Source organism: Sturnira hondurensis, unplaced genomic scaffold (assembly GCF_014824575.4).
Source record: "Sturnira hondurensis isolate 20B ecotype Veracruz unplaced genomic scaffold, ASM1482457v3 Scaffold0008761, whole genome shotgun sequence".
In the NCBI taxonomy this organism is placed as follows: Eukaryota; Metazoa; Chordata; class Mammalia; order Chiroptera; family Phyllostomidae; genus Sturnira; species Sturnira hondurensis.
The window spans coordinates 2,120,924-2,134,174 of record NW_028081392.1 but is presented as its reverse complement, the minus strand read 5'-3'; the positions used below and the strand labels follow the sequence as shown (position 1 = coordinate 2,134,174).

Sequence of the window (13,251 nt, the reverse complement as noted above, 5' to 3'; positions counted from 1 at the left end):
ACTTTAAATCTCATAAAATACTGTGCTGCTGTCGTACATCATTTCACCTTTACCCAGCCCCTGATCACATACAAGGTAAGGTGGGAGTTATGAATACCAGTAAAGCTGCTGGAGGAAATAACCTACCAACAAAGGAGCCACCAACAGGTAAAACCCAAGTACAACAAGAGAGCCCACACAAATGGAAGAAAGGGCAACCCTAGAACATCCAGACAAGGAGATCAAAGAGACCACACCACTGAGCCCCACAGAACTCCTACCATAGAAGTTCACCCTGCAAAGACAGCTAACAAAGCAGAGCGTCAGGAGTCACAGAAACACCTAAAGAGTCACCTAAAATGGGGAGACATTGAAAGAACCGGCAATCAAAAGAGATGGAAGACTCCCCACTAAAAGAGCTAAATGAAATGGAGGCAAGCAAACAATCAAATAAAGAACTCAAAAGAATGGTTATAAGGATGCTCAAGGAATTCACAGAGAACTACAAGAAACTGAGTGAGAATTGTAACGGTATGAAGAAGGAAATAGAAACTATAAACAAAAATCAGGAAGAAATGAACAATACAATTTCTGAAATAAAACACATTAAAAGGAATTACAAGCACAGTGGATGAAGCAGAGGACCAAACTAGTGAGCTGGAAGACAAGGTAGAAATACCCAGACAGAGCACCTGCATGAAAAGACTAAAAAAATATGAAGACAGCTTAAGGGAACTGCAAGACCCCATGAAATGCAACAACATTCAAATCATAGAAATACCAGAAGGAGAAGAAAAGGAGCAAGGGATAGAATCCCCGTTTAAAAAAATAATGAGAGAAAACTTTCTGAACTTGGAGAAGGGAAAAACCACTCAAGTTTAGGAAGCACAGAGGGTCCCAATCAAGATGAACTGAAAGAGGCCCACTCCAAGACACATCATAATTAAAATGCCATCTTTTAAAGACAAAGAGAGAATCTTAAAAGCAGCAAGGGAGAAACAGGAAGTAACATACAAGGGAGCCCTGTTAAGTCTAGCAGCTGATCTCTCAATAGATATACTACAGGCTAGGAGAGAATGGTAAGAAATATTCCAAGTAATTAAAAGCAAAGGTTTGTAACCAAGACTACTTTACCCAGCAAGGCTCTCAATTAAAATGAAAGGCTACATAAGGAGTTTCCCAGACAAAAGAAAGCNGGTAAGAAATATTCCAAGTAATAGGCCCTGGCTGGTGTAGCTCAGTGCATTGAGCACAGGCCTGCGAACCAGACGATCGCAGTTCGATTCCCAGTCAGGGTACATGCCTGGGTTGCAGGCCAGTTCCCTGCAGGCCAACTCCCAGCAGGGGACGCACGAAAGGCAACCATACATTGATGTTTCTCTCCCTCTCTCCTTCCCTTCCCCTCGAAAGATAAATAAATAAAATATTTTTAAAAAAAAGAAATATTCCAAGTAATTAAAAGCAAAGGTTTGTAACCAAGACTACTTTACCCAGCAAGGCTCTCAATTAAAATGAAAGGTGACATAAGGAGTTTTCCAGACAAAAGAAAGCTGAAAGAAAATACCCCCACTAAACCAGCACTGAAAGCTATGCAAAAGGGACTGCTATAAAAAGAGGAAGAAAAAGAGGGAGAGAGGGGGATACAGGTACAAAGGGGGAAAATGAATAAATACCTATCAATAATAACCTTAAATATTAATGGATTAAATGTTCCAGTCAAAACACATAGGATAGCTGAATGGATAAGAAAACATGACGCTTACATATGCTGCCTACAAGAGACCCACCTCAGGAAAAAAAGACCTACAAAGACTGAAAGTAAAGGGTTGGAAAAAAATATTCCAAGCAAATGGACAGAAAAAGCTGGTGTAGCAATACTTACATCAGACAAAATAGACTTCAAAACAAAGGCCATAAAAATAGACACTGAAGGATACTTCATGATATTCAGGGGAAGACTCCAGCAAGAAGACATGAACATTGTAAACATATATGCACCCAACATAGGAGTAGCCAAATATATAAAGAAAATCTTGGAGGATTTCAAGAAGGATATAGACAGCAATACACTTATTCTAGGGGATTTTAACATCCCGCTGTCAAAAATGGATAGATCTTCCAAACAAAATATCAACAAGGGTATTGCAACATTGAACAATGTCTTAGATCAAATGGACTTAACTGATAGATATAGAAACTTTCATACTAAAAAAAGCAAAGTAAACATTTTTTTCAAATGTACATGGGACATTTTCAAACATAGACCACATAATAGAACACAAAGCCAGCCTCAAGAAATTCAAGAGAGTTGGAATCATATCAAGCACTTTCTTGAACCACAGGATCTGAAACTGGAAACCAACCTTGAGGAAAAAACTCCAAAACACTCAAATTTATAGGGATTGAGTCACATGCTATTAAATAATGAATGAGTTAATAATGAGATAAAGGAAGAAATGAAAAAGTTTCTGGAAACAAATGAAAACACACAACAGTCCAAAACTTCTGGGACACAGCGAAGGCAGTCCTGAGAGGGAAGTTCATAGTGTCTACTTAATTCACAGGCCTACCTAAAAAAGAGACATTTCAAATAAACAACCTAACTACATCTACAAGAACTAGAGGGACAACAACAAACAAAGCCCAGAGCAAGTAGAAGGGAAGAAATAATCAAGATCAGAGCAGAATGAAACAACATAGAGACTAAAAGCATAATCCTAAGGATCAATAAATTCAAAAGCTGGTTCTTTAGAAAGAGAAACAAAATCAACAAGCCTTTAAGCAGATTCATCAAGAAAAAAGAGAAAGGACCCAAATAAACACAATCAGAAATGAAAGAGGAGACATTACAACTAATACCAGAGAGTTACAAAGAATTGCAAGAAATTACTATGAAGAACTATATGCCAAGAAATTTGAAAACCAGGGTGAAATGGATAAATTTCTAGAAAAATATAATCTCCCAAAACTGAATGAAGAAGAATCAGAAAGCCTGTACAGACTGATAACAGCTGATGAAATCAATGCAGTAATCAAAAAACTCCTGGCCCACAAAAGCCCTGGACCTGATGGATTCACAGGACAATTTTACAAAAAGTTTAAGGGAGAGCTAACCCCTACCCCTCTCAGACTATTTCAAAAATCCAAGAAGAGGGAAGACTCCCAAACTCTTTTTATGAGGCCAGGATCATCCTAATCCCAAAACCAGATAAAGATATAACAAACAAAACTATAGGCCAGTATTGCTGAAGAAGGTAGACACTGTGAAATCCTCAACAAAATATTGGCAAACCGCATCCATCAATATATTAAAAAGATCATACACCATGATTCATCCCAGGGATGCAAAGATGGTACAGTATTCACAAACCAATAAATGTAATACATCACATAAACAATACAAAAGACAAAAATGACATGATCATATCAATAGATGCGGAAAAAGCATTTGATAAGGTACAGCACCAATTTACGATGAAAACACTCAGCAAAGTGTTTTCATCATAAATGATGAAAGCATAGAAGGAGCATACCTCCACATAATAAAGGCCATATATGAGAGACCTATAGCCAACATCATACTCAATGCGCAAAAACTAAGAGCTTTCCCACGGAGGACTTCCACCAAGATGGAGGCATAGGTGGAAACACTGTGCCTTCTCCCACAACCAAGCTTTGAATGCAACAAGGGTTTGGAGAACAAAGACACAGCCAAAGGACAGAAAATTGAATTATACGGAAGTCCGACTACAACTAATCGTTCCACGGGGACAGTAAGAGAGACGGAGCCAGCAGCGGAGCAGGGTCGGGCAGGAAAGATCCCAGACCTAGGCACGCAAGTGGCCTGGACCCAAAGTGTGGGGCAGACTGACAGTGGTCGCACATTCGCGCACAGTGAGACAGACCACGCAGGCCCCAGGGGGCGAGGGCTGACTGCGGTGGCACACTCGAGTGCAGTGGGACGAAACATGTGGGCCCAGTGATGGTGGTGGCTGCCGCCGCACCTGTGAGGGCCGCGGCAGGAGACGGCAGACGGGACACCATTGCTCCTCGTTGACCCTGCCCCCACATACAGCGTCACGACCCAGCAACTGAGTTGCCCTGTTCAGGTGAAGACCTAGGGCTCTGATCCTGCTATGTAACAGGCACGAACAGCCCAAAAGATGGCGCAAGAAGAACTCAAAGTCCCAGAGCCAATAACCCTAAGCGACCAACAGATTGCCAGCCTCTCAGAAGCACAATTCAAGACACTGTTTATCAGGATGCTCGCAGAACTGGTTGATTATAGTCACAAATTAGAGGAACATATGAAGGCTAAACTAATTGAAATGAAGGGAGATGTCCAGGAAACCAATAGCGATGGAAAGGAAACTGGGAGTCAAATCAATGGAGTGGGCCAGAAGGAAGAATGAAACATCCAACCAGAAAGGAATGAAGAAATGAGAATTCAAAACAATGAGGAGAGGCTTAGGAACCTCCAGGACATCTTTAAATGTTCCAACATCCAGATTATAGAGGTACCAGAAAGGGGAAAGAAACAGCCACGAGTGTAACACTTATTTGAACAAATAATAAAGGAGACCTTCCCCAGTCTGGCAAAGGAAATAGACTTCCAGGAAATCCAGGAAGCTCAGAGAGTCCCAAACAAGTTGGACCCAAAGAGGAACACACCAAGGCACATCATAATTACATTAGCCAAGACTAAAATGAAGGAGAGAATCCTAGAAGCATCAAGGGATAAGGGGACAGTCACCTACAAAGGAGTACCCATCAGACTGTCAGCGGATTTCTCAAAAGGGACCTTACAGGCAAGAAGGGGCTGGAAAGAAGTATTCCAAGTCATGAAATCCAAAGACCTACAGCCAAGATTGCTTTATCCAGCAAAGCTTTCATTTAGAATGGAAGGACAGATAAAGTGCTTCTCAGATAAGGTCAAGTTCATGGAGTTCATCATCACCAAGCCCTTATTANCAAGAGGACAACTAGATCAGGAGTGGAACCACAGAAATGAAGAACACATGGAGGGTTAGAAACAGGGGGGTGGGAGGAGGAGAAGGGGGGAGAAGGCACAGAAAACAGCATAGATGGTAGGTAGAAAATAGATAGGGGGGAGTGCGAGAATAGCGGGGGAAATATAGAATCTAAAGAAGTTGAGACACATGGTTATAAACTAAGGGGGGAGAATGGTGGGGGAGGGAGTGTGCGGGTGGAGGGGAATGAAGGGGGGAATAGAACAACTGTAATGGTATAATCAATAAAATATATTTATTAAAAAAAAAAAGAAAACATGCCTTCTTGTCAGTGACCAGAGGGGAGAGGGGAGGGAATTTCAGGGGAAATAGGGAAAGGATTTAGAGGAACAAATATAAAGGATACATGGACAACAACTGAGAAGAGTGGAAATGGGAGGGAGGGGGTAGTATAGAGGGTGGGATGGGATGGGAGTAATAGATAACTGTACTTGAAAAATAATTAAATAAAAAAATTTTAAAAAAAGCTTTCCCACTTACATCAGGAACAAGACGAAGATGTCTGCTTTCACCATTCTATTCAACATAGTATTAGAAGTCCTAGCCACAGCAGTCAGACAAAAAATAGAAATAAAAGGCATCCAGTTTGGAAAGGAGGAAGCAAACCATCATTGTTTACAGATGATATGATAGTGTGCATAGGACACTCTATAGACTCCACCAAAAAACTGCTCAACCTATTAAGTGAATTTGGCAGAACAGCAGGATTAAAAGTCAATATTCAGAAATTTAAGGCATTTTTGTACACCAACAACAAAATATCAGAATCAGAAATAAGGGGGAAAATCCCATTTGCTGTAGGGTCAAGAAAAATAAAGTACCTAGGAATAAACCTTACCAAGGAGGTAAAAGACGTGTACTCTGAAAACTATACAATACTGAGAAAGAAAATAAGAAAGACACAAATTAATAGAAGCATATAGTGTGTTCACGGATTGGAAGAATTAACATCCTCAAAATGTCCATATTACCCAAAGCAATTTATAGATTCAATGCAGTCCCTATTAAAGTACCAATGACATATTTCACAGATACAGAACAAGCATTTCAAAAATTTATACAGAACCATAAATGACCCTGAATAGCTGAAGCAATTTTGAGAAAGAAGAACAAAGCAGGAGAGATCACAATACTTTATATAAAACTATATTACAAGGCCACAGTAATGAAGACAGTCTAGTACTAGCATAAGAGCAGAAACGTAGACCAATGGAATAGAATAGAGAGCCTAGAAATAAACCCAAGTCTGCATGGTCAATTAATATTTGACTAAGAGGGCAGAAACATAAAATGGAGTAAAAATAGACTCTTCAACAAATGGTGTTGGAGATCTGGACAGCTACATGCAAAAAAAAAAAAATGAAACCTGACCACCAACTTACACCATACACAAAAATAAACTCAAGATAGATAAAAGACTTAAATATAAATGTAAGTTGTGGCAGCATAAAAGTCCTGGGGAGAACATAGGTAGGAAAATCTCAGATATTCCACGCAGCAAGATTTTCACTAACATACCCCCTAGAGCAAGGGACATAAGGAAAGAATAAATAAATGGGACTTCATCAAATTAAAAACCTCTGCATGGCTAAGGAAAACTTCAGTAAAATGAAAAGGGAACCAACTGTATGGGAAAACATACTTGCAAATGATACCTCGGACAAGGGTTTGACCTCCAAAATATGTAAAGAACTCAGCTCCACTCCAGGAAGACAAACAACCCAATTTAAAAAATGAGCAAAGGACCTAAACAGACACTTCTCCAAGGAGGACCTACAGAGGGCCCAGAGACATACAACAGAATGCTCAGCTTCACTAGCCATCAGAGAGATGCAAATTAAAACCACAATGAGATACCACTTCACACCAGTCAGAATAGCCATTATAAACAAATGAGCAAACAACAAGTGCTGGAAAGGTTGTGGAGAAAGGGGAACCCTAGTGCTCTGTTGGTGGGAATGCACACTGGTGCAACCACTGTGGAAAACAGTATGGAATTTTCTCAGGAAACTAAAAATGGAACTGCCTTTTGACCCAGCAATACCACTGCTGGGATTATCCCCTAAGAATCCTGAAACACCAATTTAAAAGAACCTTTGCATCCCAATGTTCACAGCAGTACAATTTACAATAGCCAAAAGCTGGAAGCAACCTAAGTGCCCATCATTAAATGAGTAGTTAAAAAAACTATGGTACATTTACACAATGGAATTCTATGCAGGAGAAGCACAGAAAGAGCTCCTACCTTTTACGACAGACAGCATGGATGGAACTGGAGAGCATTATGCTAAGTGAAATTAGCCGGGGGGGTGAAAGATAAATACCATATGATCTCACCTGTAAGTGGAACCTAATCAGTAAAACAAACAAGCAAAATGTAACCAGAGACATTGAAATAAAGAACAAACTGACAGTAACCAGAGGGGTTGAGGAAGAGGGATAGTGGGGGAAAAATGAAGAAGGGCCATCAAGGAACATGTATAAAGGACACATAACAAAGCTAAAAGGAGTAGGTTCAAGTGTGGGAGGTGGGTGGGGTGAGGGGGCATGGTGGGGTGAAATAGAGACAAATATACTTGAAAAACAATAAAAATAAATGGAATATGAAATAAAAACATCGATTTTTAAAAGGTCATTCAGTTGTTTTTAGCTGTATTTTTGCTTTTGCTTTTTTTAAAATTTAGTATCTTTATTATAACCAAGTATCCTTTTTTATTGTGCTGTGTAAAATATACATAGCATAAAATACACTATTTTAACCATTTTTAAGTTCTATGACATTAAGTACATTCATGTTATTGTGCCACCATCATCAGCATCCATCTCCAGAACTTTGTTATCATCCCAAATTGAAACTCTATACTCAGTAAGTAATAATTTTTTACTATCCTTCCTCCCTATCTTCTGGTATTCTACTTCTTCCTCCTCCCTAGAATTTTAATCTATGAATTCTAGTACCTCTGTAATTGGGAGAATACAAGGTCTTTTTGTTTCTGGTTTATTTCACTTAAAATCATTTCATAGTTCATCCATAGTGTATATCAATTTCCTTCCTGTTAAAGGCTAAATAATTTTCTGTTATATGTATATCATTTTGCTTATGCATTCATTTGCCAATAGATACTTGAGATGTTTTCACCTTTTGCCTTTAGTGAATAATGCTGTTGTGAATATTCACACATAAGTATTTCTTCAGTCCTTGCTTTCACTTCTTGTAAGTATGTGACCAGAAGTGATCATGTCTTCAGCTTTTTAATAAAAAGTAAATGTTAATTCTTATCTTTGTTTTTATGTATGAACTCTTTTTCCCTGGCTTTCATGATATTTGTCACTTATTTTTAACTACTTCATTATAATGTGTTTTGGTGCTGTATAGTTTGTGTTTGTTTAGGATTTCTTCATTTTCTTGGACTTTGAGATTATAGTTTTCATGAAATTTGAACAATCTTTGCTCATTATATCTTCATCAGACTTTTTTTTTTTGCCTCCCCTGTCCCCTCCCACACACTTTCTGGACTTCATTAAACCATCTGATTTTATCCCACTTATCAACAAGGTAATGTTTATATTTTGTGCAGCCTTTTTTCTCTCTGTGCTTCAGTTTTGGAAGTTTTTATTGTTTTCTCTTCAAGGTTATTGATTTGTTTTTCTGTGGAATCTTATCTGCTAGGTCTACCTAGTGTTTTTTTAAAATATTGAGACATTGTATTATTAATCTCTAGAAATGCCATTTAAAAAGCATCATTTATTTTTCTCTTCTTTATGGTCATGTTCTCTTTTAAATGTTTTAACATTTATAATGATATTTTTAAAGTTCTTTTCTGTTTATTCCATCATTTCAGAGTCTGTTTATGATTCATTGTCTCATTTTAATCTAATGGGTTTTTAAGGGGCTACTGCTTTTTTATTGTGGTAAAATATATGTAACATGAAATTTATTGTTTTAAGTGTACACTTAAGTGATTTTAATTACTTTCATGTTGTGCAGTTGTTACCTCTCTGTCTCCTGGATTTTTTCATCTTTCCAACTTTATATCCATCAAACAATAAATCCCTATTCCTACCTCCTCCTGGCCCCTGGTTACCATCTGCTTTGTGCTTCTGTGAATTTGACTACTCTTTGTACGTCGTATCAGTGGAGTCATATATTTGTCCTTTCATAGTTTGCTGAATTCACTCAGTAAAGTATCTTCAAGGTTCATCCATATTGTGGTATGTGTCAGAATTTTCTTTTTATATTGTGTGTCCAGTAACTTATTTTTGAGGTTATAGTATTTTTATACTTGATCTTTTTAATGTCTGTTACAAAATTTAAAGTGATTTACACATCACCGTTATAATGTAACAATATTCTGTGTTTGCTTATTTATTTACCTTCACCAGCAAGCTTTATAAACTTTCGCATATTTTTATATTGCAGTGTAGGGTTTTTTTGGTTGTTTAGCATGTTTTGTAATGCAGGTTTTGTACTGATGAACTCTCTTTGCTTTTGTTTATCTCATCATATCTTTATTTCTCCTTGATTTTCAAAGGATAATTTTTTAATTTTTCAACCAGTTATAGTGTCATTGGTTGGCAGGGGTTTTTTATGAGCACTTTCTAAATGTCATGCTATTCCTTTATTGTTTGGCAAGGTTTCTACCAAGAAATCTGATTATGGTCTTATAGAGTCCTTTTGTACATAATGAGTCCCTTTTTTCCTGCTGCTTTTAAATTTGTCTTTGACTTTAAACAGTTTGTACTGTTTCTGCGTGTTGATTTCCTTGGGTTCTGCCTATAGGGAGTCTGTTGGGATTCTTCAATCTGGATGTCCATTAACTTCCCTAAATTTAAGAACTTTTGGGCTGTAATTTTTTTACATAAACTTTCTACCCATTTCTCTCTCTCCCTTCTTTTTCTGGACCTCCTACAATATATGTATTGGTCTTCTTGACTTCGTCCCATAAATCCCTTAGGCTTAAAAAGGCCTTGGTAGGGGAAGAGAAATAAGGGAGAAGTAAGAATATAAGAATGTAACATTTGCATGACTGTTATTGCCAAAATAAAAGCCCAGAGTTCATGGGGGAAAAAGTCCTTTAGGCTTTCTTCACTTTCTTTTATATTGGTTCCACTGACTGGATAATTTCAAATTATCTCTGTTGGATTTAATGAATTCTTTATTATGTTTGATCAAATCTGCTTTTGAATTTTTCAGGTCATTAATTGTATTCTTCAGTGCCAGAACTTCTGTGTGCTTTTTAAAATATTTCTATCTCTCATAATACTCATTTTTAATGCATTGTTTTCTTGAGCTTGTAGAGCATTTTTATAATGGATATTTTGAACTATTTTTTAAATATTTTATTTATTTACTTTTAGAGAGGGGGGAAGGAAAGGAGAAAGAGTGGGAGAGAAACATCAGTGTGTGGTTGCCTCTCATGTGCCCCCTACTGGGACCTGGCCTGAAATCCAGGCATGTGCCCTGACTGGGAATCAAACTAGCAACCTTTTGCTTCACAGGTCCATGCTCAATCCACTGAGCTATACCAGCCAGGGCTGAACTATTTTTTAGATAATTAATATTCCTGTTTTCTAGGATCAGCTTCTGTGGAGATTTATTTTGTTCCTGTGTTTGGGCTGCCTTTCTGTGTGTGTGTGTGTCTGTCTTGTAACTTGATGTTGAGGTATTTGTTTTTGAAGAATCAGCCCCATATCCCAGTGTTTACATACTGGTTTCATATAGGTGAATACCCTCAGCTCTCAGCCCAAATGTGGATTCTGGGTACCTCTGAAACTTTTTTCAGATAGATACAGCTTCTCTGGCTCAGGGTGGCAATTTCCCAATTAGAGTCTTGTCACTTTTTTTTTCAGGAGTTTATAATCTCTTGCTCCCTCTGGTGTTTGTCTGTGGCACTGAAGGTGCTCTGGGCTACAGCAAAACCCATCCCACTGTCTTACCAGCCATGAGGCATTCAAAATATGCCAGCTTCCCATCAGCACCCAGAGTCAGGTGAGGTAGATACCAATCCTTCAGGCAGCCCTCTGAAGACCTAGAATGCCAGGTACACATTCTGCTTCTTTCCCTCCTGTCTGAGGGAGAAGCACCTTTTCCTAGTCACTCCAAGTTGTGTCAGCTGTGGCAAGCCACTTTCTGTTCTTCTTTGTTCTCAGTGGCCCCTAGGCATGCAAATTGTGCCACTTCAATTAGTGCTCTAAGTGAGGTGAGCAGAAACCAGTTCCTTGGACAGCCTCTGAATAGTTGGAATATTGGACACTTATTCCATTTTCCTGTGGAAGGGGTCTACGCTGTTCACTTTCAGTGGGTTGTGCCCGCTTAAGGGAGGGGCTGGAATAAGTAAAGTGAAATTGCTCCTCTTACTCATTTCAATGTTTCTGTTATTGGCATTGTGCTTGCTTGGTGTGCTACAACTTCTTAAGTGGATTTAGAAAAATTTCATAAAGGTAATTTGATCTGTATGTCAATGGTAAACCAGTGTTTCTGTGGGTGAGAAAGACTGGGATTTCCTATTCCACCATCTTGCTGACATCTGTCTAATAATTATTTTATTGGATATTTTACATTGTGAATGCTACATTGTCAAGTGGATTTTGTTGTTTTCCTTTAAAAAATATTGATTCTCATGTTGGCAGGATATTAATTGAAAAACCTGCTTGATCTTCCGAAGTTTTTTTTAAGCTGTATTTTTTTAAAGCCTGTTTAGACTGTCTTTTGCTGTAGGGCTAATTTAGCCCTATTAATAAAACATGACCCTCCTATCATGTTTACTAAATGCCTTGGGTGTTCAGCAATTTGCCATAACTTGAACATTTCCCACTTGTGATTTCTAGAAGTTATTTGGCCTAAAACTCATTGGTAATTGTTATTTGCCCAATTTTGGGTAGTTTAATCCTAAAAATGCACTACTTAATTTTTGACTCAAGGAGACCCCAGTGATCTGTGGAACTTTTTCTTTGTTAACTTCCTTTCTCTGGTCCTCTTCCTCACCAGTTCGAGTCACCTCATACACTCCAAACTTTGATCTGTCTTCTCAACTTAGCATGATTACTCTATTTTCTTGGAATCCTGTTCATGATCTTGAAAATAAAATGGCTTTCAACAGAACTTCATGGCAATTATATGCCTAACTTCTCTCAGAGAGTTGCTATATATTGTTCAGTATTTGAAGATGTTTGTTCCGAATGTTTTGTTCAATGTTCTGTATTTTTTCTCTCTCTGTGGAAAGGCAAATCTAGTGCAGGTACTCCATTGTAGTTGGAAGAAGTCCTCTTTCTGTATACCACTTACATTTCATAAGGTCTGTAATGTTTTATTATTATTATGTCATATTGCAAGGGCTTCAACTATCAGGAATAATATAGGAAAAAACAAAGTGATTCTTGTAAGCATGCAAGTCCTGAGGTGGTAAACGTTGTATGATATAATAGGGTATAATTTGTCAACGTTGTATGAGTTCATAGAGTATTGTGGATATCAACCAGTAAGTTTTACAGAAGAAATTATAAGTGCTGTTTAATTAATCAAACTGAATAAAACAATGTGATTAGGGTAGTTTCTGTTATACCAGATGATACTGAATGTCTATAGATTTTCTTTTTTAGAACTTAAGGTTTTTGAGAACTCTCCTTATAAATCACTCCTTCCAGGAGACTTTTCATGACCTTTTTCTCTGTTCTTACTTATTCTTTTATCGGTGTGTTTGCTTTTTCTATTGATTGTGTACTTTTCGAGGACAGAGACAGTCTTCCTCATTTTCATCTTAGCAAGTAGTATAGGCCTTACAGCATTTAAATGATGAATTGAATGAAAGCTGTCTCTTTCTTCTGGATAAATAGCTTAGGTCTCCCCTTCATCAGGCCGTTACCTTTTAGCTATCAAGAATTTTCTAAGGGAAATAAAGCATTTCCCTTAGGAATGCTTTATTTATTTTTTATTTAATTCTTGTTCAAGTACAGTTTTCTGTCTTATATTCCCAGCCCTGCCCGCCCCCCGCCCAGTGCTCTAAATAAAAGCAGGTCAGTATGTCACTTGGTCGAGGTTTAAAGAAAATTTGAACTGAGGTGAAAAAGGTCTTTTGGACCAGGCTGGAGTAAAGTGTTAGGTCAGCGTGGTAGTTTCTTGTTGCTTTTCAAAACTTCCTTATTTTTAGGCCTTTACAAAAATTTTTATTTTTAGCCTTTAAAAATGAATTGCTGTTCTTGCTTATAAATTCAAATAATTCCTTGCCTTTGTTCATATTTAGAA

At 37.8% G+C, this 13,251-nt stretch overlaps 1 protein-coding gene across 4 annotated transcripts in view; it reads left to right on the top strand.

Annotated features, from left to right (window-relative positions):
- Positions 1-13,251, top strand: part of MICU1 (mitochondrial calcium uptake 1) — a 274,732-nt gene that overhangs the window by 62,826 nt on the left and 198,655 nt on the right. The window contains exon 1 of one of the 4 annotated variants that reach the window (XM_037055857.1): positions 11,283-11,287. The exons of the other annotated variants lie outside the window; for them this stretch is intronic. The gene's annotated coding sequence lies outside the window, so the exon portion shown is untranslated. Of the gene's footprint in view, positions 1-11,282; positions 11,288-13,251 lie in introns of those variants that run through there. 4 annotated transcript variants of the gene reach the window in all.